We start from the raw sequence: 27414 nt of genomic DNA, 5'->3' as shown, positions 1-27414 counted from the left end.
AGCCTAGGCTTCTATGCTCTGCTCTAATGCAAATAATAAATGAAAAGCTTATTGTGCTTTAACACAGAAGACAGTGCCTCAAACACAATCATGATAAATGCAAAACAATCTTTCTCATTTTATCCAGGTCTCTTTTTTTTTTTTTTTTCTGCCAAAACCACAAACAAAGCAGGAAAGAAAAAGAAGGTAAAAATAGCACATTTAGTCTTGCATTCCTGGTAGGGCTTTGATGACAACCACACACAGTGGATTATATATACTTCACTTCCCAGCTAATAACATGAACCATTCATTCCTTTCCAACAGACTACACATTCCAAAAATATTTCATGTATGTTTAATATACTGATTATTTCCTCCATCATGTTACTAAAGGCAAATTAAGTATACCTAATAATCCCTTCCAGTTCTATAGTCCCTTTCATTCAAAGGTCCTAAAGTATACTATAGTTGTTAATTTGCCATGAAAAACACCCTGCCATGGAGCTGTGTGAATAAATGATTTTGGTAGCTGAATCTAATATACTTTTTGGGTTCAGTATGACCCACAGTAACACTTTAGGCTTTAGGGAAAGGGAAAACATTCCTTTTCAAGTGAAAGGAAACATTCTGTTTTACCTGAAGTGTTTTATTTCTGAGCATTTCTGAAAAATGAAAATTGGGAAAGAAGTGGACAGATTCATAAGGAAAGTTGTTCAAATAAAATGGAGATTATTATTTGCCCTTGTGTAGTTTAGTGGCTAGGACAGTTTTGGAGAGAAGGAAAAATAAGAAGGGGGATTTGAAGATGGGTCTATTTCTGTAAATTATCTTCTCTTTAGTTAGGGCTTTTCCAGGAAAACAGAGAATCCATTAACTTCCCAAGAGCCAGTCATCAAAGGTATGAACTCAGGTTTGCCCCACAGGTACTTTAGGTACAAGACAGAAAATTTATGGGCGCATATGAACATTACTTAGAAGTCCTTCGTGTTGCAACCCAAATCACCCAATTTCTCTCCTATTTAGATGTATTTTTGCCTATTCCAGTAGTTTATTCCCCTTTTTCCTCCTCCCCCTAGAAAATGTTTTCGCAGGGAAAAGTAGTTCACTCTTTTCTATTCTTCATTTAATTTATTTTTAATAAAAGTAAATCAAGGCATAAGAAAATTGCGTGACTTGAAACGAGTCACTAAAGTTGGTGCGAGTTTTAACATTAACATCAGTGAAAGTTGGACAGCATCCAGAATCGCTCACTGGCGGGCCGAGACCAGGCCCGGGAGTCCCCCCTTGCGGCCTTGTGCCGTGACCTCGCGACAGCCCAGATGCCTTAGCACAGTCACAGAATTAACAGGTTTAGGTTTTGTTACACTTTCATTTGGATAGTGATAAGTATTATTCACTGTGTAGATGTTCTTTTATGTGTTTTAACATTGTGGGAAGTAATGAAACAAAATTAAGGCTAGTAATTAGGAAAAATGTAAACAAATAACAAATTAAGGAAGATGGAAATTACTGCCTAATATACATGCAGACTGTAATATGAATTTTGTATACAAAGCCCCCAACTTTGTAAAAAACTTCTGACTAAGCATCGCTTTAGTGGATTTAATTTTAGTACGTATGCAGCATGTTTAATGACATTTTCTCTCAGATGCTATTGCTTTGTGATTTGGGTGTCTTGAAGATTAATTTATTGTCTAATTCTTGTTGCTCCAGATCCATTAGTCTAGGCATTGTGCAAATGCTGAGAAGGAATGCTGGGAAAGACCTTGCCCCATGGAGCTTACATGGACACTGTAACTCCATCTTCTTGTTTTCTTTTATAACCCTGAATTTTAAATACTTCTCTTCATTATTGTCCATATTTAGACAAAGCTAGTTCTGTAATTCATTACATTCACAGTAAAATCCAAACAACATGAAGGTTACAACGTGTGCACAGGCCTCTGTTATATTTTACAGTGTCCCATCACTAGTCATGCTTTCTAAGTGTAATTAAAGTTCAGCTAAAGCCGTAACACAATCAGATATTGGAAGGATGGTTTTATGCTGCTGTCATTTCATCCACTTTAGAGAAATTATGCAAATCTTTGTACCTGCTATGGCTTTGGAAATTTGCAGTGCACTGACTTCTTGCCTTTCAAAGGATTTGCATCAGTGAAACTAAGTGGAGGTTCTTCAAACTTCCAGATCTATTTCAACAGTTACTAGTTGTACTGCCCTGCACCAATTTTGCTTTGTGGTTTGAATAATGTCCAAATTTCCATGTCTCAAGTGAGTCTGTCTTTTTTTTTCTTTTTTAATTTTCTTTTTGTTTAGTCTTGCTTTTATAAAACACCCAACATTACTGCCAAATTGATTCAAACTGTGTGAGCCCTGGAGGACCTTAATAGAGTGCCCAAGTTCTGTGTTTAGACATATTAAAGCACCCCTATTTGCAAATTGGCCTGCCCGTGTATCAATGACCATGTGTTGAGTGCTTGCCACTGTACAAAACGCAGACACAGATGTGACCTCTGCCATCAGAGCTCTTTGTTCTTTCAACAAAAACAATAAAACTGAGAAAAGTAGCATCCAACTTCTCCCTCTATACAGACTGGTACAGAACTATTTTTTCAATTGCCTTGTGCTAAGTTACAAAATCCTCAAATCTACAAAATAGTAGAACTTCTTGAAAGCAGTTTACATAACTGTATGTATTTAAAGGACACATACACTAGTTTCTTTGCAGACCTATTTTGGCAAGTGATGGTCTGAACAACAGAAAAGAGGGGGAAACACCTGATGCCACCTATAATCTTATACCCATTTAAACTTAATCAAAGGAGTGCTTATATAAGAATACATTACCCCTCATAAAAGGTGTAGTAGGTGAGAAAATACTACCAAGATTGTCAGTGTAAGAAAGTGAAAGAAGATAAACAACAAGGTCTGCAACAATAAACCAGCTTGGGATTAATATCATGCTTACAAACATTAGAAGATTCCTTCTAAGATTTTTACTTGTGCAGTCATGTTCTCAGTGTGCACATGCACATCTGTCCCTCCCACAGTACCTCTGCAAGTCATTAACGGCTTTTAACCAAATTTGTCAGACCGCAAGGGTTCCAAACTGAGTAGCTGAATTCTTACATCAGTGAATCCAAGTGACCAGAAACCCTACAAATACCTCTGCTGAGAATAATGTAATTTAGATTTTTTTCAATGACAAGTGTCCATGTGTGCAAAAGTGACCATACAAACATCTCAACCATGAAAAAATCTTCAGTCAGAGGCTGCTCTTCCTTAGACACCATAGCAAATGATTAGATGTACATTTCCATAAAGCACCAGACTAGTTTTGATACTTAAGGAATGGATTATTTCTTTTGGACATTTAATAGCATTAATGTAAAAGTTCAGAAGAATGGAGAGGTTACTGTAGCATAGCTGAGGGAGGGATCTGAGGATAAGTGAGGCTACAGAGCCCAACATCCAGCACAATGATCTAGGCTCATGGATTTTGGCAAAGGACAGACAGCAAGGAATGAAGATGGTTCACACCAGTCTGTAAAAGTATGGCGTTTTCTCAGTTCAAGTTGACAGATAAGTCAGCAGACAGTACTGAGTGCTGAAAGGTAACAGTATTCAGTTTCTGCTTGGTGTGAAAAGCCGATGCAGTGATTTAAAGCCGGGGGGAGAGGGGGGCAGGAAAGGGGGAGCGAGACTGGACTATGAGACAAACATTGAAGGACTGTGGCTTCTAATGGCTTAGCTTGGATAAGTGAGGTTACTGTTATAAAGCCAAAGGATTTAGCAGACTGTAGTATCTATGAGAAGAGATACAGTATGGCAAGGACCACTATTTTATCAAGAGTCGAAACCAGTGTCATGTTTTGAAGAAATATTTGTCAGAGTGGGGAGGAGAAGGAATGAGGCGTCAGACCATGCTTCTCAAGTTGTGAACCTCTTGGACTAGTTTGGCTGTGGTTTGCTTGTTATCCTATCTCTGCATATAATATCACCTTTCACACGATTAGTAAAAGCAGCTATGTCACCTCTGCTTGAAGGGGAGAAAGCCAAGTGTATGGCACCCCTCTCAGAAACAGGAAGTCTCTTAAAGATTCCTTCATCGTCTAGAAATACTACCAAGCCTACCTTTGCTAGGGGGGAAGAGGGCTGTTATGAGATTTTAGTTGCATGGGATGACTACTTTGTTGAAATATATGTATTGCATTTTGACCAACAGCCGTTTAAAGAGTAGAAAATAAAAGGCTACTTAAAAAGGACATAAAAAGTAAGCGAGTGAAAAAGATGAGACTGGAGGAATTATCTACTTTGAGAAGAAATCTGTGTTGAGAAAAACTAAAGGGCAAAAATTAAAAAGGGTAAAAAACATATATTTAAATTATACATTCAAGGTGAGATTTCAAAAAAACAACTGATCTCAAACAGATTGCAGGAAAATGTCAGGGAATACAGGTACAGGAATACACAGTCACAATCTCAGTTGTATGTATGTACAGGGAATGGGTATATAGAAAAAGCAACAGGGACAGGGAAAACACCAAAGGTGGCAGGCAGCCACCAAATGGAGAAGAGGACATGAAAAGAACATCCACTTCAGGAGTATGAAGACCACCTCAGTCAGAAGTAACTCTAAAGAGAGCTGGAGTCTCTTAGAGACTGCAATAAGGCGTGTGATTAACACAAAGCAGCCCAACTTCCACTTGGACTTGAGTACGTGCAGTGGTGGGGAGGGCTGTCATACTGCACAGGTTATACCAGACAGTATCAAAAAAGCAACTCACTCAGAAGGAGCAGGCTGGAGAACAGAGACCCTTGGGAGCACACAGCAGATTTAAAGTGCCCAGCGTTAAAGATAAGGAAAATGCAAAGGGTTGCATATTCATTTATTCTGTCAATACCTGGAGGGTAGAGGGGGGACAGAACCAAATTAACATAAAGGCAGAGGAAGACAGGAAATTCTCCCTGTAAATTGAGAAAGCAACAGAAAAATAAGTAAAAAGGTGAAGCTGAGAAGATTAATGCATGAAGCAAAAAGGGGACAGATATTTCAGGGTCAGCAAGGAAAGACATCTTGGGGTCTCATTCTGAGAGATAATTTTTGAAGGAAAGATGGACCAGTACCTGGTGTGAGAGCAGTTTAAGGAAAGTAACAAGAGCCAAACAAACTTTTCAGTGTAACTTCAACACCACAGGTGGGATTATACCCACTCCCTGTCTCTTTTTTGTTGAAGCCATTCTTTTAAGAAACAGTATTCTCACACCTGCCTGAGTGTTGTAGCTCTGAAAAATGGATGTGTGATATTTTCTGTTAGAAGAAATACAATTTTCAAGAGTGCAAAAGAGGGTGTAGTTAGCATTCTCCCTTGTAATACTATATAACTAAGGTTACCTTACTCACCTACACATAGTACATTTAATGTGTTGAAGACAAACTGACTCAATAAATTCTCTTGTCATAGAAAATAGTGAGAACAACATGTTGATGACATTGAAACAGTAAAAGATTGTATTCTAAAGGTTCCAACATCTCTGACACATTATTTCTGAGGTTCTAACATCATTGGCATGAGATTCCTATTTTCCAAGCTTAATAGTATCATCTTTCATGCTTTTTCTTGGCGCTGTGAACAAAAAAGTTCCTACTGTGGACTTTCCTCTGTGCTTGTCCCAATTCCTTAACTTCAGTGTGCAGGTTCCACCTCTCCCTGTGCCAGTACTTTTTTTTTTTTTTTTTCCTGCTACTGTTCATTTGCAAGCAACGAGATGACAGACTGGTTCCATACACTGAATAGAGGAGAGAAACTATTTTCTAAACCATCATAACTATTCTAGCAAGTGGTGCATATGTGTTATAGCCCCTCTTACCTGCTAAGTCACAACTTTGGGCATTGCAGGTTGTCCCAGTTAGGAGGAGAAAGTGGTTGGTGAAGGAGTCAGCTATTTCTCCAATGTCGTCCTGTTTGCCTGAACAGAAGAGGACTCAAATAGCAGGAGACTGTCCCTGCTCACAATGCCAGTCATCTGACACAGTTCAGACCCCAAAACTCTCCTCTGGCTTTTTGTTAGGACCATACTCCCAATACTTGTTCATTTTACATACTCAGCTTTCTCTATTTTTCATACACACATACTGCATTCCCTTCAAAAGGATTCCCACTGAAGACTCGGTGGCTACATACTGTAAATTCCTGAACAGCTTTTTGCATTTTTGGTTCTGGTCAATGAGCTTTGCATTGAAATCTCCATCACTTTGCTGCAGTGTTTCATGAGGGAAGCTTTACAGCTTATCACTTACTAGAAGTATAAGGCAGCAGTTAGGATCAGATTCAAGGCAGTTCATAGCCATACCTCAGTTAACCTCACTTACTCATCACTGCAGCTCAGGACAGAAGGTTGACACCTATAAGTCACCTCCAAAAGGAAACAAAAATTAAGAGAGTCTTTATAGAAGATTCATTACAAACTATATAAATTTAAGCTGTATCCTATCTTTCTATTAAGATGTTTTCATGTGCTACTCCAAACCAATTGTACCTCGTTGCATCTGTCTTTGGAGTTTTCCATTCCCCACCCAGATTTGTTGCAGGCTACTTGGAGGGACTCCTTACAACAGGCTGCTGAATAGCATCAGTTGTACGAGTGGAAATTTCTGGCTGAGGCACCCCACACATTGTGTCCCAATAGAGGGGGCTTGTTACTGAGACGGCTTTTGCAATTTCAAGATTGACAGGTATTCTCTCAACTTCTAGGATGAGAAAGGGAGGAGAAAAATCTTAACCCTAGAAATGCTCTCAGCTGGACATGACAATTTATTTCCAAGACTGAACCTCAAATTATCATCAGTGATACTGCTTGGATTCACATCAGTTCTATGTAGGGTTCTATCCAAGGCTTACTCAGTTTAAGGTTTCCAATCAAATCTGGCTCATAAGCAAGATTTGCAGTTCAATGGAAATTTGAGGGGGCTTTTTGGACTTGATTTCAGTCCAAATCAAATCTAAGTGAGATATTTTCAGGAATTCTTCTGAACTGGAAGTTCCCCAAACCATTCAGCTGCTCAGTGATTATCACAGCTAAAATGAGCATTGACTTCACAAAGCAGTGATAGGGACTCAAACTCCCAGTTCCAAGTAGTTCCATCTGTGATTTACTCTGTGGAGAGGACATGTTAGTCTCCAAAGTTTGCCAGAAACTCAGGAACTGTCTTAGATCCAGTGAAACTGAACACGACTTGAGATGTTTCTAAGAAATCGTCTTTGTTTCAGGAATGGCACTGTTGCTATTGAAAAAGTGTCTGTGACACACACTGCAATCCTGATACCTCCAGCTGAGAAACACCAAGCTTTCTTTGAATCTCAATTAAAATGGGTATGTAAAGGGCTGGTGGACTCTGGGTTTTGTCCCAGCACAACACCCACCGCCAAGAGTAGGGAAGTACTCCTGGCTCACACACTAGAACCATCAGTAGCAAATATTCCCATTTATCAGAGGTGGTCTTTAAATATATTCCAGCAAGCATAGGACACTACAGTTTCTCCTTTTGGAATTAAAAACTTCTGAATGACCTTAGTAATTGTTACTCTACAGTAACTCCAGGTAGAAGATTTCCAGAAGTCTCCAGCCCCCAACCAGGAGTGAGGAGCACTAGCCTACACTCCTACAAGTTTAAAAGGAATATAAAATGCTAATTCCCACCTTTTGTTGATAAAAAAGCCAGCTGAACTGCCAGCACTCACTCTGAACTCCTCTACTATCTCATCAGGAGTTGGTGCACTGAGTTAGTAGTTATTTAATAGATTTCCTAGTCTCACAAATATACAGAAAGACTTTTGGTTCAGAATTTCTTCCCTGACCTGTGTATGAGCCACCTCAACAATTCCAAATCTAATTCATCCTCTCTGCTACACTCTGCTCTACTTTGTGTCTGTAAGGGAGCAGGCAGGGCAGGGCTGTTCCCCAAAGGAAGGCAAGCCAAGGGGAATGCTGGAGCCACTAAGGCAGGTCCCTCGCTAGCCAGGGTTCATCCCACAGAACTCAAGGGATGTAGCAGGACAAACCCCAAAATGGTGGCCTGGTCCAACTAATAATCCAGATTTTAAAGCAATACTGTGATGACAAGGCAGGTCTCAGATCAAGCTAGAAAGCCAGTCCATAGATCAGCATTAAGAGCAGGTCCAGCCATCACCAGAGAGGTCCACAGCAACAAGGCAGGTCTCAGGTCAAGCCGGGAAGTCAGCTCATACAGTAGACAGCCAGATCACAAGGTTGACACAGCATGACCATAACCCACCACTTCTCCAACAAAGCTCAGGGAGAGAATGATGGGCCAGGGCTGAGCTTAAATAGAGCTCCTGGCCCATGTGTGTCAGTAGTGGCCTCAGGTGTGGCTGGTCAGGGTCATTAAGACTTATTAGTGCACTCAGGGCTCTGATGATGCCTTCCCAAGTAATCTTTATGCCATTCTGTGAACTAGTTCAAAAACCCCAAGGAAATAATAACTATTAGTCCTTATTCAAAAATACCAGAAAGATCTGCTTAGCAAAATTCTGCCCGACAGATGCTCTCTCTGTCTCTTAAGAGTTCTTAGCCACTTGTTCTACATATATTTTGTAACTCATGCAAGGAAAATCATACCACTTCACAACCCCTCAAATATCCAGCCATTTTTAAATGATGACATTACACTACAGCCTTCTTTATCAATGGATCTAGACCCAGCTAGTAAAGCTTATAATCTACTGCTTTCTTCCCATCTTTTATACAGGACTTGATCTTAAACCCTGAGCCATTCCACTGTGAACAGTGTTTTCACTGAGGTGTGCTAAGGGAGAGGCTATATCCCAGGTCAGCTGTTGCAAATAGCACAGTACTCTGGTATCAGGTTCTCTCTGTGGGAATCTCTTGATTTCTTTGGAATCCCTGTAGCTAGTTCCACTGGATTTGCACTTCTGCAAGATAAAGGAAGGGACGAAACAATCGTCTCTTCCCAAACATGCTCATTCTCCTGAACAATCAATTCTTTGCTCCTTGCTCGTTTAGACTGACATTTGGAATCAATCCCACAATTAAGCTACCTGGACAAAACATCAATAGCATTCAATGTTAAGCTTGAACCCATGTTTTTGGATTATGACAAAACCATAGCACCACAACTCTTCCAGTCTGCAGTTTGAGTAAGTTGCCTCTGGTTTTAAATCTGAAGAGTCACTGCTGATCCATTCCCATCACAAGCTTCTTTCCATGCAAGTAGTTGTGAACACGTTCTATAGTTTTAATCACTGGCAGAGCATATGATATTTTTTCCCAGGAGAGTTTAGCCATTGGCTCTTAATAAACTGTCATCCTCTCAAGTCATTTACATTCCTGTATCAATACCCAGTCCATAAACACTAGCATCTGGGCCTAATTGAGAATGAGGTTTGAAGCCCTGGTCAGATAACAAAGTCAGAAGAACCTCTTCACTTCTGAATACTAAATCACACACTGACCACTGAAATAACATTTTTTTTCCTACCCCCTTTATGCAAATGTTATGTAATACTGTGAAACAGAGAAATAAACCTCCTCTGGTAGGATTAAAGTCCCACAAAACTGCACATCTGGGAGTCTCTGGGGAGCTGGCTGGTATTCAAAGATCTTAAGAGTAGAATTTCCCTCCTCGCTATTCTGTGCCAGACCTAAATTCATTCTTTTTAACACAATTCCTATTGCTTTGGGTACTGTTTCAGACCAGCAGCCTTGAGCTGATCCCAGCCTATTTGTAAATGTATCTAATATTCTTCAAAGATACTAGCATGTGTCCAGGGTATTATCTAGGTGTAGTGAACAGGCCAGTAGTAGTTCTGGACCAAAATCTCCTCTGGTAGTCACTCAAATGTAGCTGCCACTATGAAAATCAAAGGCCATCACATCCAAATGCTGCAAACCTTGCTTGCAATAAAAGCAGTTTTTCTCATTTATAGGGCCAATTTCTGTTGCCAACCTTTGCTTAATATTCAGTCTGAAAAATCAGATTAAATTTTTACAGGGTCTGGGGAATCATCTATTCATGGACACTCAGAGAAAGCCTTTTAAAGTGTTCAGGGTAGTTTCTACACAGGAACAAAACCTGCTAAATTTTTTTTTTTTTTAACAAGAATTATGGTTGACACACAAAAAGAGCTGAAGACTCAGTTATGCTCTTCTGATATTTTTTTTTTCCATGTCCTTTGTGGCCTCTTCTTTCTTTGCTTGATGTCAAAAACAGATGAGGTGGGTGTTTGATGTGCTGTTTCTCCTTCTGATGGCCTGGAGCTGGCTTGGAACACTGCAGCCTCAGTCTTTGCTGAATCAATGAGAAAATCATGACACTTAACCAAAAGGTCTTTTGGGCCATTTAGCAAGTGCCTGTTTAAAGCAACAGTACTATATCAGAACAAATTAACAGAAACCTTCAACCCCCTCTCTTTAGTGTACCTCCTCTACACTATTCATTTACTCCAGGGGGGTTACAGTTTTACATTTTAGATACACCTCTTTTTCCCTTTTTGCTGTTCACTACATGTTAGCCACATTCTCAAACAAACATTCATGGCTGCTCCAGAGCTACTAAAAATGTAACACATAAGATCCTGATGTAAACTTTGTCTAAAAGTTGGTTTCAGCCAAAGGTTTCTTCCTCTGGAAGACTACCATAATACTGAACTGCATTTAGTGTTGCAGGACAGTTTGCTCACACTGGTAAATTACTTACTCCACATTAACAGATCTTCAGAGAATTCGGCACAGGATGGATTTATAAGGTACCACCTTTCAACTAACAGTCAATATTAGTCACCAAAATTGCACAAGCAGACAGGATCATTTAGAGTCTGTTTAGCCAGGCTGGCCTAATAATTGTCACGTTTGAAGCTGTGTCTACTTTGGTCAGTAACCAAGCTCCCATTCTTGTTGCTCAAGTATATGCTGGGGAGGGTCCTGGCTCTTCCGTGCTTTCTCTTGTTTCTGGCTAGCTGTGTAACAATCTTTATTTTCTTCTGTCTGCATTTAGTCGGACTATTTCCTTGCATTACTGTCAATTTACAGCAGTTCTTATAAGCCAACTGTATTATTTTTATTGATAGCTTGAAAAATGAGACAGGCTATCATGCCAGCATGTATGCTAGCCTCAGAGCTGTGCTTACAGAGCTCATGGAAGTCACTCCTCAGCCTCCTTATGAGTGCTTGCTTCCCGTTCTATAGCACTGCTGCTAGGAATGTCAGGTTTATGGGTAAATTCCACTGCCTTTCTGAGGGCCAGCAGCTTCTTCACTCGCCTTGGTCCAGAGAAACATACATAAATTCATCTACTGACAATTTATCTACCCCAGAAATGTTCAGTGGTATCTGTGCATTCTACAAGCCTCTGTAGTCCTCTGCAAGCAAGACAGGGACTCTGGCTTCTCTCTCTTCCAGACTCTTGGCTATCCTCTAACCCCACAGACTTCAAACCAAAGGCCTAGAACTTCTTCAAAGATTAAGATAATGCCATCTCTTTCTGGTGGGTAAAGTGTGTAATTTTGCTCAAACTGTATGTTATGACCCGCATCCTTTCTGTTCCTTATCCAGCTGTCCCCCACGAGGTAGATAACAGATCATTTGAAGGAGAAGCTAGTTATTCCCTTTATGCTTAAACCAAAGGTGTAACAAAAAAGGAAACACGTGGGGCCTTTCACCAGGCTGCAACAGAGTGGTTACTCAGATGTTGGCCACATCGTCTTGCTGAAGGTCAAACAGTGAAGCTGCTGTAGTGTTAGGAAAGGAAAGGAAGACTCTTTACTCATACACACCTCCCTTACCTCTGAATTTCCTTGTCATGACGGGTTTATTTGACTGTATTGTGTGCTTCTGTGATTTAATTGTTATGTTATTAGGGCGAGTAAAATAAAGCTGCAGCTTTTCTTTTGCTGTATTAGTGCAGTTTAATTACATTTGGGAAAGGCGAAAAGGAGAGTGGGAGCTTGCCAACATTAATGCTGTCTGTCATTCACAGCCCATTGATGACAAGGAGTTGAAAGCTTGGCAGTTACTCTGGTAATCAGCAACCTGGCTGATGACGAATGGAAAAGATTATGTGAAATTTCCTGAAAGGGGGAAAAAAAGAGTTCTCCAAAGAAATAAAATGCAAAACAAGAACAAAGGGCAAAAACACCCAAACCCCAACTTCTAAATCCAACACTAAATCCTTTTTATAAAGTTTACATGAAAGACGCTACATGAAGCCATTGTAATAAATGAAAATTTTCCACTAGTAAACTGTGTTTAATGTCTATAGAAGGGATGTGTTCCTAAAATAGGAGCACAAACATGTCCACTTGATTGTTGAAATGGACTTTTTCCCCTGAGCTGAAGGATATGTAACATTGATTAAAAAAAAAGAACACGTTTCATTGCTATAGATGGCATCTCAGTTATATTTTTAAATTTATAGCACTGAAAAGAAGCCCATCTTTAGGGCTGTTCCAAATATATAACTCCAAATCTTTCAAAATACAGATACTTTGTTTTCTTTTTTATTCACTCTACTTAATTTTCTCTTTTTAATACAGGAGAATGCAGATATTTCATCTTACTGCTAGCAATATAAGCAACTGCTATTCAGGTTTCAGAGTTACCTGTAGTATTCTAGCTTCTGACACAGTAGTTAACTTCAAGAAAAACTCCAGTTAAATTGAACTGGGAACTACATCAGTGTTTAAGGAGAAATTCTACAGTAGTTAGGTGGTTTTGCTGTGACCTGTACAATAGATGATTTGTGACATTTCTCCTTTGTCTTAATGAAAAGCTGAAAATAATTCTGAAGACATTTTTAGCATCTTTGGGATGAAACAATGCTGGCTTGTCTGAGCTTTTGTGCTGTCATTTTTCCGTAGCTGCTGGATATACCTACTCAGTTTCACAATTCACGTAATTGTGCTTTGGGATTCCAGACTTTGGCTTTTAATTTTGCTCGTGATGGGCAAATTAAAAGGCCCTATGGTATCTATAGTATTGCTAGACCACAGTTTTAAGAACAAGAAAAATCTGTACAGTTGGACAACTTACAACTGTTTATTCTGTATGCAAGCAAATGTAAGACTTCTGTCTATTTTGTCAAACACAATGTAATACAAGAAAGAAGCAAATGGCTTTTAATCATGATGTTAAGCAGCTCAGGCAATTTAAAGTTTACCAGCAAGTAATGTTGACTATGAATAGGGAATTTCTGTTTCACACTGTTGAACAGATACATCACTATGTGGCTCCAGGCTTCTCCCCCACAGGTAGAGTACCACAGTTACACTTTTTATGAGGAGTTAGAGGGAAGACCTCACCACAGCTGAAAGAAGATCACTGAGGTTTATTGTAAAACTACATGAGACTGATTTGATTGGTATGTTTAGCATTAACAGCTAGGTATGTATTTATTAGACTAAAAATATAATGCATGAGACCTCCTCCCCACTAAAGAAATTACAATAGGATATTAGTCGTGCATCAGACCCAGTTTTAAATTTCTGTAGAAAATATGTAAAATTTACGGTAAAAACCCTGCAATACATTTTCTGTGTTAGCAGTGAAGTTCCACAGCCCAAGTAACAGGTCTCTCTGTTCTGGACAATGAAGAGGTAAGGCTACTTTATAGACAAGGCTTCCTACATATGTCATTCTCTGCATGTGGTAATGATGCTCAGTCACAACCTGATGTTTCCTGGTATTTGTGCAGGTTTTACGGACATATGGCAATGCATCAGAGCTCATGTACACTAACTCTGACTTGCATGCTATATATTCAGGTGTCCTGGCTAAGACCACACTGATAGATCAGCTGTTACTTGCACACATGCATTAAATCTGATCCTTCAGGAGAGCATCATAGGAGCATAAGTCAGACAAGTTTAGGAAGTATTGACGTGAGTGCATATGCATAGATTAGCTCTGCAGTGCACATGCAGGAAGTCTGACATGTCAAAGAAGCACAGACGATGGGAAATGAATAACCTCAGAGAGGATGGGTTGCAGATTTCAGGGGTACAGGCCGTCACTCAGCAGTGGTCTACTGTTCCTCTTCTGCAGTGACACTGCGCTGACAGAAGTCTACACAAACTCTTATCTGTAAAAATCAAAGTGCTTGAGAATCATAAAAAACCCTAAAGTAGACTAGATCTGTTCACTTAATGGGTAGTTTTGAAGTACAAATTTAAACTACACATAAATAGCTGTTGACAACTGAAAAGCCAAATTATATATAAAAATTCAGCAGAAATAGTGATGCACTGTTACAGGTACAATAAATATATAGGATTATATTTGTTATCCTTTTCTGCCTTCCCTAGAACTTCATTTGCCCAACTACCTCTCATTGTAGATAAGGGGATCATTTCTTCCCCTATCACTTGAAATTAAATTTTGTCCATTGTTATGTAAATGAAGGTTCACATAGAGCACTATCACCAAAAGTAATAATTAAAAAATAAGATATGTAAACTCTTCCACCCTAAAGTAACAATCTCTTTGTACAACCAAGGCTAACTACTTAGGGTTTCCTTGCTTCATTATCTCATTAATTTGATCAAAACCCCACTACAAGTACTGTCCTATCTGGACAAATTATTCCATAATGTTTTCCCCCAAATTAATTATTTTTAAAAAATCAAATAACATGTTGTTGATATTTTATCTGTATCTCTTCAATTTATACTTGATATTGCAGCTAACTTAGGTTTTATACTTGCTGTCATGTAGGAGTGAGTTAAGACAGTCAATCAACAAAGATGTTTGCTGCTGAAGTTTTGAAGGTGATGCCACTGAACTGACTGAAGTCACTGGCTAAGCAGATGGAACAGGATGTAACTGATGGAAGAAAGCAATTTTTGAGAGCTGCAGTTTCTTCTGCAGGCAGGGTGAATATCTTCTTTGTTTCAATCCATTCAAGTAGTTCGGTTAAGAACTATTTAACTCAAAGCTGAAAAATCAGCGTAAGAGTAGAAAAAGTAAGATTGCCTATTTTCCTCTGTCAATCTACAGCTAAACCTAAGTATGACAGGATAAGATCTACCTTCTCTAAGATTGTGAAGGACATGGCTACTAGAAGTTTCCAATTTAATTCCCATTCTACAGGTCATTATTTCAGTTGTTTCATAAAATATTTTAAAATGCAAACATTGCTTTTGAGATGCAGCAAGCATATTTAAGGTAGTCTTAATGAACAATTTAAAATGACCTCATGTAAATTTGAATGTCAGCTTTCATATAAACAGAACTTGACACAAATCATAAATAACTAAAAATGTAAAGCACCATTCACTGTTTTGTAACAATAAAGGGTGAGAAATTAATATTCTGAATAAATATTGTAAAGCTAAAATTGATTCATTCAATGTGTATAGCTACAATGCCATCTCTTAGTCGAAGAATCAAAACAGCCAGATTTGGTAATATTAATCAGTTGCAAATTTATGTTTAAATGTTCACCAAAAAAAGGAAAATCAGTTTCTCTTGTGAAAGACAACTAAAATTTAAAATGTAAAAAGAAGATCTAAATTACCCAGGTCAAGTTTTTCTGCTTGTTCTTTTAAACAACAGTTAAAATGAAGGATTTACATCCAACCACCCTTATCCTACTTGGAACATTTAATCAACAATTTTTAATATTAAAGACAGAAATAAATAAAACCCATGCTTAGCACATTTGCTACTTTTTTTTTTTTTTTTTGTGTGTCGGAATTTATTACTCATATTTCCCATGGGGAAACTACACAGCCTCAAGATTTCCAAAAAAAGGTGCCTGTAATTACTTTTCTAAGCTTGTATTCATGTATCTGAATAAGGGAATTGATTGTGAATATGTTCTGCAGCTTCTAATAGGTCCTAACCATTAGGCTGATCAAAAAATTTTCAAGCACATTTATATTGTTGTAAAAATGCTGACATGTCAACATGCAGACTTTCAAGATAAATACACATTTTGCCAGTAACAGAAACTGTGCGGGAGGGTTTTCAGGTCCAATTTTTGGTTTCTGATACGCAGCCCAGCCTCATCTCCATCTGCACGCAGAACAGATAATAGCTCAGTGGGTAGCTGAGGTATTTCCCCCTGTGCAGGGGCCTGTGTTCAAGTTTGGCCTCTGCTTTGGTGAGACACTGACTGTGGGGCTAGGCTGAGATGCATTCCTTTATTTCCTCCAGAACATTTCCCAACGCCGACTATTTCATTCTGACACAGAACAAATGTCCAAATGGCAATTTTCTTTTACAGAACGGGTATTTTCCAGCTCAGGATTTTTAAGATGACTGTTTGATCAGTGATAAAGTCACCATGTGCACTAAAAGCAGATGTAACTCCACTAATTGTTGCTAGATATCCAGCATGCTTCCTCGCCTAGTAGGCGATACGGGAACAAGCGTGCAAGAATTAAATTTATTCTTGGATTTTAAAATATTTCATTTTAGAATCGCTCGACAATTGTGCAGGAAAGCCCTTTACATCTAATTTGCCTCTCCTCGATGTACGCATTTAACTCTCCTGCTTTCTAGTCATAATATCATAGGAGTGTAATATTATGTATTTATGATTCTATCATGGCCTGATTTTGAAGCGAAGGGAAGCTGTGCATGCTCAATGCCTCTGAGAAACACACCAGGCGCTGGCAGGGAAGGGGCCTTTCCCTCACGACACCCCGACGCTCCCCGCTGCCGTACCAGTCCCTCACCCCGGGCCGGACCTCCGCAGCCCCCCCGGCTCCTTCCCGCCCACCACCACCACCACCACCACCACCACCACCACCACCACCACCTGCACTGCCGAAGCCACGGCCAGCGGCTCCCCTGCCCCCCACGCCGCCGGCCGGAGAGGAGCGTTTGCTGCGGGCGTGGGGACAGCCGGCCCTGACCCCAACGGGCCGCCTCAACGGTCGCCAACCCGCCTAACGGCCGGCGCCGCGCGGCGCGGCCTGGCTGCGGGCGGGCACCCCAACTTCCCCCGATCTCTGAAGGGAGGAGCGGGGGGGGGGGGGGGGGGGGAGGGAGCAACGGGGCACGGGAGGCCGGGACACCCCCTCCGCCCCCCCGGCAAAGCGCCCGAGAGGTCGGCGCGGAGTTCCTGCCTCTCCCCCCCCCCCCCCCCCCTCTCCGCCCCGCTCCGCACACACGCTCCCCAGCGCGCTGTCTCAACTCTGCCCCGGAGCGGGCAGCCCCGCCGGCGGGCTCCAGCGGGCCCCTCGGGCGGAGGGCCGGGGGGCGCAGCCTCCCCCTCCCGCCGGAGGCGGCCCCCGCGCCGCCCCTCGCTGACCCCCGCCCGAGGCGGGAGGGCGCCAACCCGCGTCTCCGCCGCAGCGCGGTCGGCAGCGCGTCCCGGCCTCGACCTGGGGCCATGGAGCACCGCGGGCCCCGTACCCGGCCGGGCTGCCGCCGCCCCGGCAGCTCACGGCTCCGGCGGCGCCGGGGCACGGCCGGCCGGCGGGGCTCCCCGGCCGGGCGGGGAGGAGGGGAGGGCCGGCAGTGGGGGATTCCCGGCCCCCCAAAGGAGGTGGGGGAGGCGGGGGAGGGGAGGCGGGGGGGGGGGGGGGGGGGAGGGGAGGCTGGGCTCCCGGAGACGGAGACGATCGCTCGCACAAAATCCTGCGTCTTCAAAGCAGCCCCGGCGGGCAGGGTAAGTATTTTTGGGGAGCCTCCCCCCTTTCCGACGCCCCCCCCTGCCCCTGCGGGGATGGGGATCGGGGGAGGGGTGCGTGCGGCCGCCCCGGGCGGGGTCTCCCCGCCGGCTCGGGGCGGGGGGGTTTGTGCGCAGGGCCCGTTCTCTGGTGCGGGCTCGGTTCAAGGCAGGGAGGTTCAAGCCTCGGCTGTACCTTCTCCGGCTGGGGACTGAGGAGATGGGGGGGGCGGGGATGGGTCTGCCTGTGGTGCCGTGCGAGGGTCTGGAACCCCCCCAGCCGCCCCCCCCCCAACCTACCCACCCCTAAGCGCGTCAGGGCTTTGCTTCTCCCAACCAAGCTTCCCCGTGGCTTCTCTTTGCTCCTTAAAAAAAATTTATATATATATATAGATAGATATGTATGTGCCCCAAAGCTAGAGAGAGCGGGGCGGTCGGGGGGGAAGGGCTTCTCGGAGGAGCGGGAGAGAGGCGGAGGGAGAGCTGCCGGGAGCCTCGCAGCTCCCCTTCTGCCTCCGTGCCGCTCTGCCGGCGCTTGGCTGCCGCCGGGCGTGAGGAAGGGGGTGTGCGAAGGTAAGGGCTGTCACCGTGCTCTCGGGGACGGGGCTGCCGCTGCCCTGCCCGCGCCTGCCTCTCCGCCGGCATCTCCCTCCGGCCGTGCGAGGGGCCGGCTGGCGAGAGGGAGAGCAGTCCCCTGCCCCACGCGTGCCCCGCCGCCCCTCCCGTGAGCCGGCCGGGAAGTTACTTTGTTCGCAGAGTTCCCGCGGAGGCTGGGCTGGGCTGGGCTGGGCTGGGCTGGGCTGCCGCGGGCGGGGGGCAGACGGCGGCGACCCCCGGGCGCCCGGTACCGCCGCCCGCCCGCCCCGGCGCGGCTCTCGCTTCCCCCCGCGTTCAGCTGTCACCGGCCGCCACCGGAGAGTGCCCGGGAGGGAAGCCCCCGAGGAAAACCCGTGCGCGCCTTCCCTGGTAGCTTCCCCTCGCGTAGCCGGGGGAAGGGACGATGGAAGTGGAAGAACTTCCCTTTGTCGTGGGAGAGGATTTAGTGACCTCCAAAGTTTTGTTCCGGGAGGAAACCGCTCGAGAAGTTTTTTTTTTTTGTTTGTTTTGTTTTGTTTTGTTTTTTTTTTTAGGATTCATGCTGATTTTCATGTAATTTATTGCGCTGTTATTTGGTATCCAGCACGCTCAAAGCAGTGGAGCAGAAAAAAAAGATTGGGGACGTTTAGGAAGGGATTTCATTGCTTTTAATAGACTGCTTTCTTAATACCAGCACTTTATATTTTGCACTTTCAGATGGGTAGTGTGGAATACATTTATAAATGCATATGCTTGCCTGTGGATATTACAGAGAATAAAGATGGGAAACATGCAGAAACTAGACAGTTTTGAAACATTCCGTTCTCTTTGGTGGAAGATCAATAGTTGAGAATTTCTGCCTACACATTCTATACCTGGACAATATCGCAATTAAGAGATCTGCTGATAATGTACGATACTGATAGCCATTTCAACTTCAGTTAAGGCTTAATGGATTTCATAGGTAATTTAGACTAGTGTAAAGGGGCTTTGGTTATTCTGGATAAATTGATAACCAGGCAAGATTATTAAACTTTGTGATTGGCTCCTGATGAAGTGAACTCAGTTTTTCTAAAGAATATCAGATATTTAAAATACAAGATTACATTTTAAATGTGCATGTCTGAAATTTGACTACCAAAAAAGAGTGTGCCTTTTGAGAAAACCAGTTAAGGAGTCGCTGTATGATGGTAATCTGTGTTGCACCCATTCGTAATAAACAGTTTCATGATGCCAGGCTCTATAAATTTTCTGGTAGTGTACTACACAAATTGGGGGGGGGGGTAATTTCTATGTTACATATGGATTTTTTTTGAAATTATTAAGTGTAATGGCTATCCCATGTATGATAGATACAGAAATTGATTGATATTAATTATTACCCATGAAATTTTAATAGTATGTTTAAACAGTTTTAGCTTGGCTCTTCTGATTTGTTTCATTGTCTCAAGCTATCTGAGACAGAAGAATCTTAAAATTTCTTGCTGGTACATTTTTCCCTCTATCATCTCTCTGTGTTCTCCTTTGGTCTAATTTAAAGCAGAGGAACTGCTGAGAATACCTGTATATGTTTGCGTGAAGAAAAATGCCCATTTTAAAGATATACAAATCTTCTTGGTGGAGGAGAGCAAACCCTTCATGCCCTGAACGAAAACCTACTGGGCTGGTATTAACAAGATACTTGTTTTGGTATTAGTCTGTGATGCCAAACAACAAACATGAGAGAATGCAAAGATAAAGCTGGCGCTCTGATCTTTGTTTAAACAGGTCATGGTTTTTATTTAATGCTGCATGCTCATTACAGGAACTGTCAGCAGGAATGTAAAGCAGACTGGAGTTCTGATTTGGCATACCTAGCCAATTCTGACATTGATGTGTCTGCTTTTTGAATTAATGGTTCATAGAATATAGTGTTGTTTGCGATCATATTTATTGAATTGAGTTTAGTATACAGAATTAGAAAAAAATGTCTGGTTTATGTCCTTTTAGGAACCAAATATGATCAGATCTGCTGCCTCAGGTGCAGTTGTCGTCCCCTGAAGAGTTACACAGGAGTGGGCTCTTCTATATAGTAGAACATGTAGAGATGTATAAAAAGGTTACTGTTTTTTAACTCAGCTGGAGTTCTGCCACTGAATTACAAGGAAGGAGACTCAGAATCCCCCCAAACCAGGTAACTTCTTAGTCAGTTATCCAGGCAGTTTCTTTTTTTCAGACATATGGAAACAATACTGAATAGTGAATAAAAAAGTGTATTTATAATTGAGAATTTTAATATTTATTGTCTATGAAAACCATTTTAATTTTGAATGATTAATAAACATAGTAAAAATAAGTCAGTGCCGTCCATTTGATTCTTGCTGAACCTTGTTTTGAAGAACTCTGAGAGGATGTGTAAGGTAATCTGAAAGAAGAGCCTTTTCACATGTTCTGTTACAGTAAGATACACTGAAATATTTCTGTGTACAGCTTGAGATCTCAGAATAAGACTAAGTGTAGCGCTGGAAACTTTAATTTGGATGTTCTGGATTGCACACCAGTTTGGATTCTGTGATCATCATTCATAGGTAAAGTGGGTCTGTGTGAGAGTGTATGAGAGCAAGGTGGTCTGTAATTGTTACTTCCAACTAAATACATGCTTCTATTTAAATTCTGAATATTCTAGGTTATATTTCAAAATACAGTATTAATCTAAGAGAGTCCTTTAAGGTCACTGGACCGTTATCCTTTAACTTCCTCTTAGAAAGTCATCTCTTCAGGCTGATCTTACTATGAATAAAATAACATGTGAATATAATACTTGGGCAAGGTTGCAGAATGACAGTCCAGTATAAGACCTATTGCAAAAAGGAGCAGAGCTGTTATGATAATGGCTATTCACCTGCTTCTGCAGTGACCACCTCTGGAGGGTAAAGCAGTTCATTCTTTGTGACTGCTCACTGCTTGACCTCATTGTTGAAACTGTCAACAAGTGTGACAGTTTTGCTGTGATTTGATAAGACAGTGGAAATTGTATTAGGATTAACAAATAACCGGCACAGTATATGTGTAGTAACTTGCAGTTATAACTGATTTGGGATTCATTACACTAACCTAAATACAAAATACTTAGCATTTTCCATTCAGTCACTATTTAAAATGCCATTATTTACCGTGGGAGTAAGATTGGGTTCATAATGTCATTTAAATATGCTGTATTGTGTGTGACTGTGGTATGGTGACTATTAGTATGGAGAGCCATACTAATATCAGTGTAATAAAGACTTGTCTTCTTGCTTACTCAGATTCGGAGGTATAATACATAAGTATCATACATTTCAAATGCAAATATTTGCCCTTAACTTATTATATATTTTTAATTTATACATTTCCACTAAAATCAAGATTTAGCATATAACACTTTTTTGAAAGCTATTTTCTATGTGGCATGTCCTCTTGACCTTTTAAATTCAGTTTCTTTGCCATACAGCTAGTCTAGCTTCTCTTATGGCAGGTGAGGGTCTTGCCATTCAACCAAAGATTGAAGCCAGCAGAGCAGCTGTAGAAGCCGCATATGAAGGAGACTGATGGTTACTGATATTTTTGACTGTTGTTTCTCTGCCTTTTCCTAATTGGCTGTTTTGCTCAAGCTCCCTTTTTGCCAGCTCTTGCAGTTGCATCACTTTGATTAACGTGCTGTGTAGCTCAAACATCCTGCATGCCACTTTATTTCTTGCCACCTTTTTCCTCCTCTCACTGACTCCCTCATATCCCATCTCTCTCTGCTTTTGTCTTTTGTGATGCTACTCTTGCTTATTTTTTCCTTCTCTGTAAAAGAAAATGGAAGGAACATAGTGTTCTGCCATTGCATCAATAATTTCTCTGCATTGCCGTATTATTTTTCTCCTGTATCCTTTGTTGAGTTTCTGGAGACTATAGGCTGTTTGGTGCAGAGACTCTCTGTTACTGTATGGTTGTACAGTGTCTAGAAAAGTTTGCTGTTGGATTTCACCTGGTCTGTGGACACTCATAGTACTTACTAATCCTAGGGTTACTTTGACTTTGTGGGACAGCCTTTATTCAGGTTCTTTGGTAGAAAGGCAAAACATTTCTTACTCAGAGCTTATCTTCAATGTATTGCTGTTCTGAGGTGTGTCTTGATTTTGCTCTTCAATACTTTGTCCCTAGTATGAGTAATTTTTGGTAAAAGTTCCAGATGCTTAATGCGGTGGTGATGGGATGGATTAACTCTCAGCTACTGCCAGTAGTTAACAGTCTAGTACCTTGAACAAGAACCCAAACAAAAAAATGTCAGCTTTATTATACTTCAGTGGAAACTTCAGATTTGACAACACCAGAAAAGCGTTCTGGTTGCACCATGTTGATCAAGTAAGACAGAATGAAAAAGAAAATCCAAAAATGTATAGTGAGTTAATTTCACTACTTTGATATTTTCCTCTTACATGTTTTTTCATTTTGATCTACCTTTTCACCCCTAAACTATTTGGCTTTGTATTAGCATATCCTGCATCACGTGAAAATTTATAGTCAGTCTAAACAAAATTTTCAAGAGAGTTTTTCAAGCAGCCAGTGAATCAGCTGATGTACAGTGCATACAGCTCAGGGTCACAGTTCGGAGGCAGCCAGCCCCGTCACCGACCAACCGTTCCTGCCGCTTGGCACAGCCTGCGCCGTGTTTCGCAGCGTGGTAGCTTCTACCTGAGCTAGCCAGGCTGCCATGGGGTACCAGGAGAGCACTCTCAGTGTAGCTCTTCTGAATCTTGCTTCTTTTATGAGTAGCCTCTTCAGCTTCAGGGAGAGCAGTGATTTGAAGCATCCCTGTGTGATAAAGGCACTGTAGGGCTGGATGCTTTGCTCATCAGTAAGATCCATTTTAGGTCTGAAGAATATCCAGAGGTGTTTCACCTGAAATGCTCCCCCTCAGGACTTCTGTCTGGGACTTCCCCCATACTGTCTTCCCTCTTTTTCTGTGAAGGAAAGGGTTTAGTTGCCTTTGTTTCAGTTTCATGTGGACCATGCAGGGAGGCTGTGTGGGCATTAGTTTATGGGTAGGAGGAGTGAGTAGCCCAAACAACTGTAGAGTATTTTCTCCCAATCTTGGGGAGGATACCTGGAAAAATAAACAGAACAAACCCAGTGCCTTTCTCCCTGAACATTAGTTAGATGACATGAAGAATTTCAATGGGATGGATTCAGCTAAATTAGTGAAAAGTGGAAACAACTAGTGGGACAGTATACTTCATTTTCAGAGTTTTGTGTCCAGGAAAAAAAAATACAGCTGTTGAGGATTTGCTTGATTAATTTTATAATTTAACTTCAGGCTCTAATAGAAAAAGATATACTGATCTCAGAAGTAGTACCGCTATAAATATATTTGCATGTAAGCTGCGTTCTATGTTCCACCTTATATATATTTGTGTGCTGGTACTTTGGCATTTCATTCATCTTGAGCTACAGGAATAGATTGGCCACTTTTATTTTCCATCCTTGTGTATTGACATAGAGATCAGCAACCTTTCAGGAGTTGTTAGTGTTAGATTTCTTTCTGAAATCGGACGAGAATATTGGCAATAGAAATTCATCCACACCCGAGAGGTGCTGCCGCACAAAAAAGGAAGACCCTGTGAAGTGTCTTACCAGTAGTATTCGCATGCCTGTGTATGAAGCAGCAGCTCCTGGCTCCTGCTAAACTCAGAGCAGGGGGGTTGCTGCCTCTGCTGCTGGCTGTTTCAGGGGTGCAGTGTGCCATTCACCTCTGCTGGACTTTGCTGACCCACAGCATAATGCTGCTGGTGACCAGCACTGGTTTTGAACGCTTACATGAAAACTGCTTGCACTGTCTACTGAAGTAATTCTCCCCTCATTATTAGGCTTTGGCATATTCTGATGTAATTTTGGTATCAGAGCAAACACGCTAAACCAGATGGGATGTATTCTGCCCTCAGATATGCATGAATGATCAACTCAGTCAAATTCTGTGCATTTATACACAATTTCGTTTGAAATCAGTTTGGATAAGGCATGTGTTGCATGTATGACTTGACCCAGCAGGGCTTGTACAGATGAAGGCTAGGGAATGAGTGTGTGGCCAGTTGTCACAAAAGGATGAAGGAAAAAAACATTCTTCAGTTAAAAATTAAACCAAACTATTTCTTAAATATATATTGTTTCTGTACTTCTATAGTCTTCTTCTCGGTAAATAATATTTTGAGAGAGTCAAGAGCTTAATTATATGACATGTCTAAATTGCAGACTGAAATGGAGAATCAAATCACCACAACCCTAACTTATTCCTGTTGGAATGTCCATTCTTGATAATTTTCCCACATAACCTGTATTTTTAGCTATTTTAACTTAGAATGAGTATTACCATTTTGGGACTTGTAATTTGTTTTTTATGAATGTATACTCATGATTTTCAGTAATGTAGTAGCTTTTGAAATACTGCCAGAGATGAAGGCAAATTTTTTAGAGTGAGGAATGACTTCTCTGTGGCTTTTAGATATTTATTTAAAATTTCCTTCCCTGGAGGTAATTACTTAAATAGATTAGCTACCTTTGCAGGTATTTTGGGATAAATACAGGTAGTATTGAGCCAAAACAGTATATTTTTCAGGGAAAAGATTGTCTTTTACTTAAGAAAAATGTATGCATTTGAATATTTTATCCAAATATGCTAAAGTTTTATATGTTCAGGCAAGATCGTATGTAGGATTACAGTAATTCATTTAGCCTTGACAAATGTTCAGTCTGTTTGTGAATCTTAGAGTATTGCAGTGTTTAAAGCTAAAATATATTTGATATATTATAAAGTAGAAGTTTGAGGTGAAAACAAAGCAATATTATTAGGTTGTGTTTATTTTTTAAATTGAATAAATGAACAGTTATTTGTATGGATGAGAATTTGATTCAGAAAATGATATTGCTGATGAGCCAAAATAAAATTAAATCTTCATAAATAGCATATTCAGTTACTGTAGTTTTGGGAACCTAGGTAGGGAAATGAGAAAAAGTAATTTACAATCATACAATCGTCATTCAAAATAAGACTAGCTAAGAAAGTTTCTAAGTGACAAGTGCTTTAAATAAATACAGATTTAGATTTCATAAGTAAATGTGCGATTTTTTGAGTTTTCTGAACTCATTCATCTGTATCTTTTTCTGGATGCCTGGTCAGAACTTTGGTATATAGTAAGTACAGTATATTTTTGGAGGAAACTTCACAGAAGTGGATGTTAGGCCGCAGTTCCAAAAGACAAATAATTTATCTCATTCCCTACTTGCCGTGTCTATATAATCTTTTTATGACAGTTAAAGCTAACAAGTACGTTAGTGTTCTTTATAAATAAAGTAACGAGAGAAACAAGTATAATATTTGTGTTTGAGACCAATGGAAGAAATCTAATTTAAAGAAAAAAATTAATTTCAGTGAACAATTTTGTCATACTGAATTTGACAGGTCATTATAATCATCAAACGAGAACAATGATGTGTGTTTTAGCATGGTGAGAAATGTCTTGGGAGATTTTGTTGTGTTTTGGTTTGTTTTGTTTTTTTTTTCCCTAGTGCGGGGTAAGGTAATTGTAATTACAGGGAAATAAGAGGTCTTATTGAGGTCACTGATTTTTTTTCCACATTACAAAACAGATTGCTCAGTGCCCTGTAGATCTGCAGTTAACAAATAGGTGATATATATGATTAGGCACTGAAGTATTAATTGGTAGGTGAAATAGGAGATTCTAAACAGAAGAGGATAGATCTTGCCTTTCCTCTCATTGAAGTCAGTAGGATTGTGAGGCATACAAGTGACTCAGAATTAGCACCCCTGGTTTTGATTATATGGATGGGAATAGCTCTGACTTCCAAGGAAAAGATATGGTCACAGAGCTGAGTATTATTTGACCGATAACAGTTAGCAAATTTAGTTTCACTGGCACAGAGAACCGTCTCAGTCGTGCTTTAAAAAGACCATCCAAAGAGTCCCCTTAATAAATGCTGGGTTTGGTATACCTTCTTTCAGCAGAAGCCACTGAAGAGAGCAGAGACATGAAAGAAGGGATGCTTAATGTCTCTTTCAATAAAAGATACACCCATGGGCAAAGGTTTTTGAAAATACCATAGTGGAGCATATATGCTCTAGTTACCAAACGAAGATTGTGAAATCCATGGTAAGAGCCATGGTAAAGAGTCATTTGTAAAGGTTTTATTTTTGACCTTACAACAACTTTACAGACTTGCACGGTGTATATCTATGAGTTATGCCCCGAGGAGCAGGTGGAGCAGTATATGTTGCCTTCTCATGGTGCTCACAGAATGGATTTGTGAGTGTGTTTAATTTTTTTCTTTTTTGCAGAGGTAGATCTGCATTACAAAACTCACCTGCATTTGTACGTTTATTTGCTGCTTAAACCCGAGCATTTCTTAGCCACAAAGTTGGAGCTGCCCCTCGGCGGCGGTCCCTGCAGCGGGGGCCTGCGGCAGGCGGGGGGCCAGGCCCTCGCTCTGCGGCTGCGGCCTGGGATCAAGGCTGTCACTCTGCCACGTTTCCCCACTGCTAAACTGGCATTTTCAAAAACTAACGCTCTCAAATGCCGTACTGTTTCTGTAGCTGAAGTAGGGTTAGGTTTCCCAACAGGATTTCTAGGTCTCTCTGTTCGTCATGAAGAATGCTGGGAGGTTTGCAAGGGTGGTGAGCACCTTAAATGGCACCACAGGTTATGAGGTTGTAATTCAGATATCCTTGAGGAGTCTGTTCGTTTTTTAACGCTGTTGTTGAGTTCTCAGTGACACAAATTGAAGGTACATTAAGCTTTTGCTTTGGGAAAAGGGCTTATAAGTGCATATTTCACTTCAATATATTTCAGTTTTACTTGCTTATTTTTTTTAAATGCAATGGGAAATGTATGTTTCTACAACAAATTGTATTTATTTAGAAAGCCCAATGTTTCCATTGGTAGAAAGGTGCATGATCGACCTTAAAATCTACAAGTGTCTTGATGACATTTGATTATGCTGCCTTCACTTTAAAGTCCTCATTTGTCAAGTGGGTCCAAACCAGCCTGCTAAAGGGAGACTTGGTGATTTTGGTTTGTCAGGACTTGCAATCTGTTTCAGAAAATGAAGAGGAGGAAGAGGAGAGTGTATCCCTTTGGAAAAGCTTTCATCTGCAGAGTGATTTGCCTGGCTCATCCTTTCCCTCAGAA

General features: G+C 41.1%; 1 protein-coding gene across 5 annotated transcripts in view; it reads left to right on the top strand.

Annotated features, from left to right (window-relative positions):
- Positions 1-17559: 17559 nt before the first annotated feature.
- The window catches only part of MPPED1 (metallophosphoesterase domain containing 1), a 65494-nt gene continuing 55639 nt past the window's right edge, over positions 17560-27414 (top strand). Inside the window, exons 1-2 of one of the 5 annotated variants that reach the window (XM_032986449.2) lie at positions 18570-18601; positions 20201-20384. The gene's annotated coding sequence lies outside the window, so the exon portion shown is untranslated. Of the gene's footprint in view, positions 17636-18162; positions 18209-18569; positions 18602-20200; positions 20385-27414 lie in introns of those variants that run through there. The other 4 variants (XM_042795560.1, XM_042795559.1, XM_042795561.1 and 1 more) reach the window with 4 other exon arrangements.

Source organism: Tyto alba, unplaced genomic scaffold (genome assembly GCF_018691265.1).
Source record: "Tyto alba isolate M040663 unplaced genomic scaffold, T.alba_DEE_v4.0 Super-Scaffold_21, whole genome shotgun sequence".
Lineage (NCBI taxonomy): Eukaryota > Metazoa > Chordata > Aves > Strigiformes > Tytonidae > Tyto > Tyto alba.
This window is presented reverse-complemented; position numbering and strand designations above follow the sequence as displayed.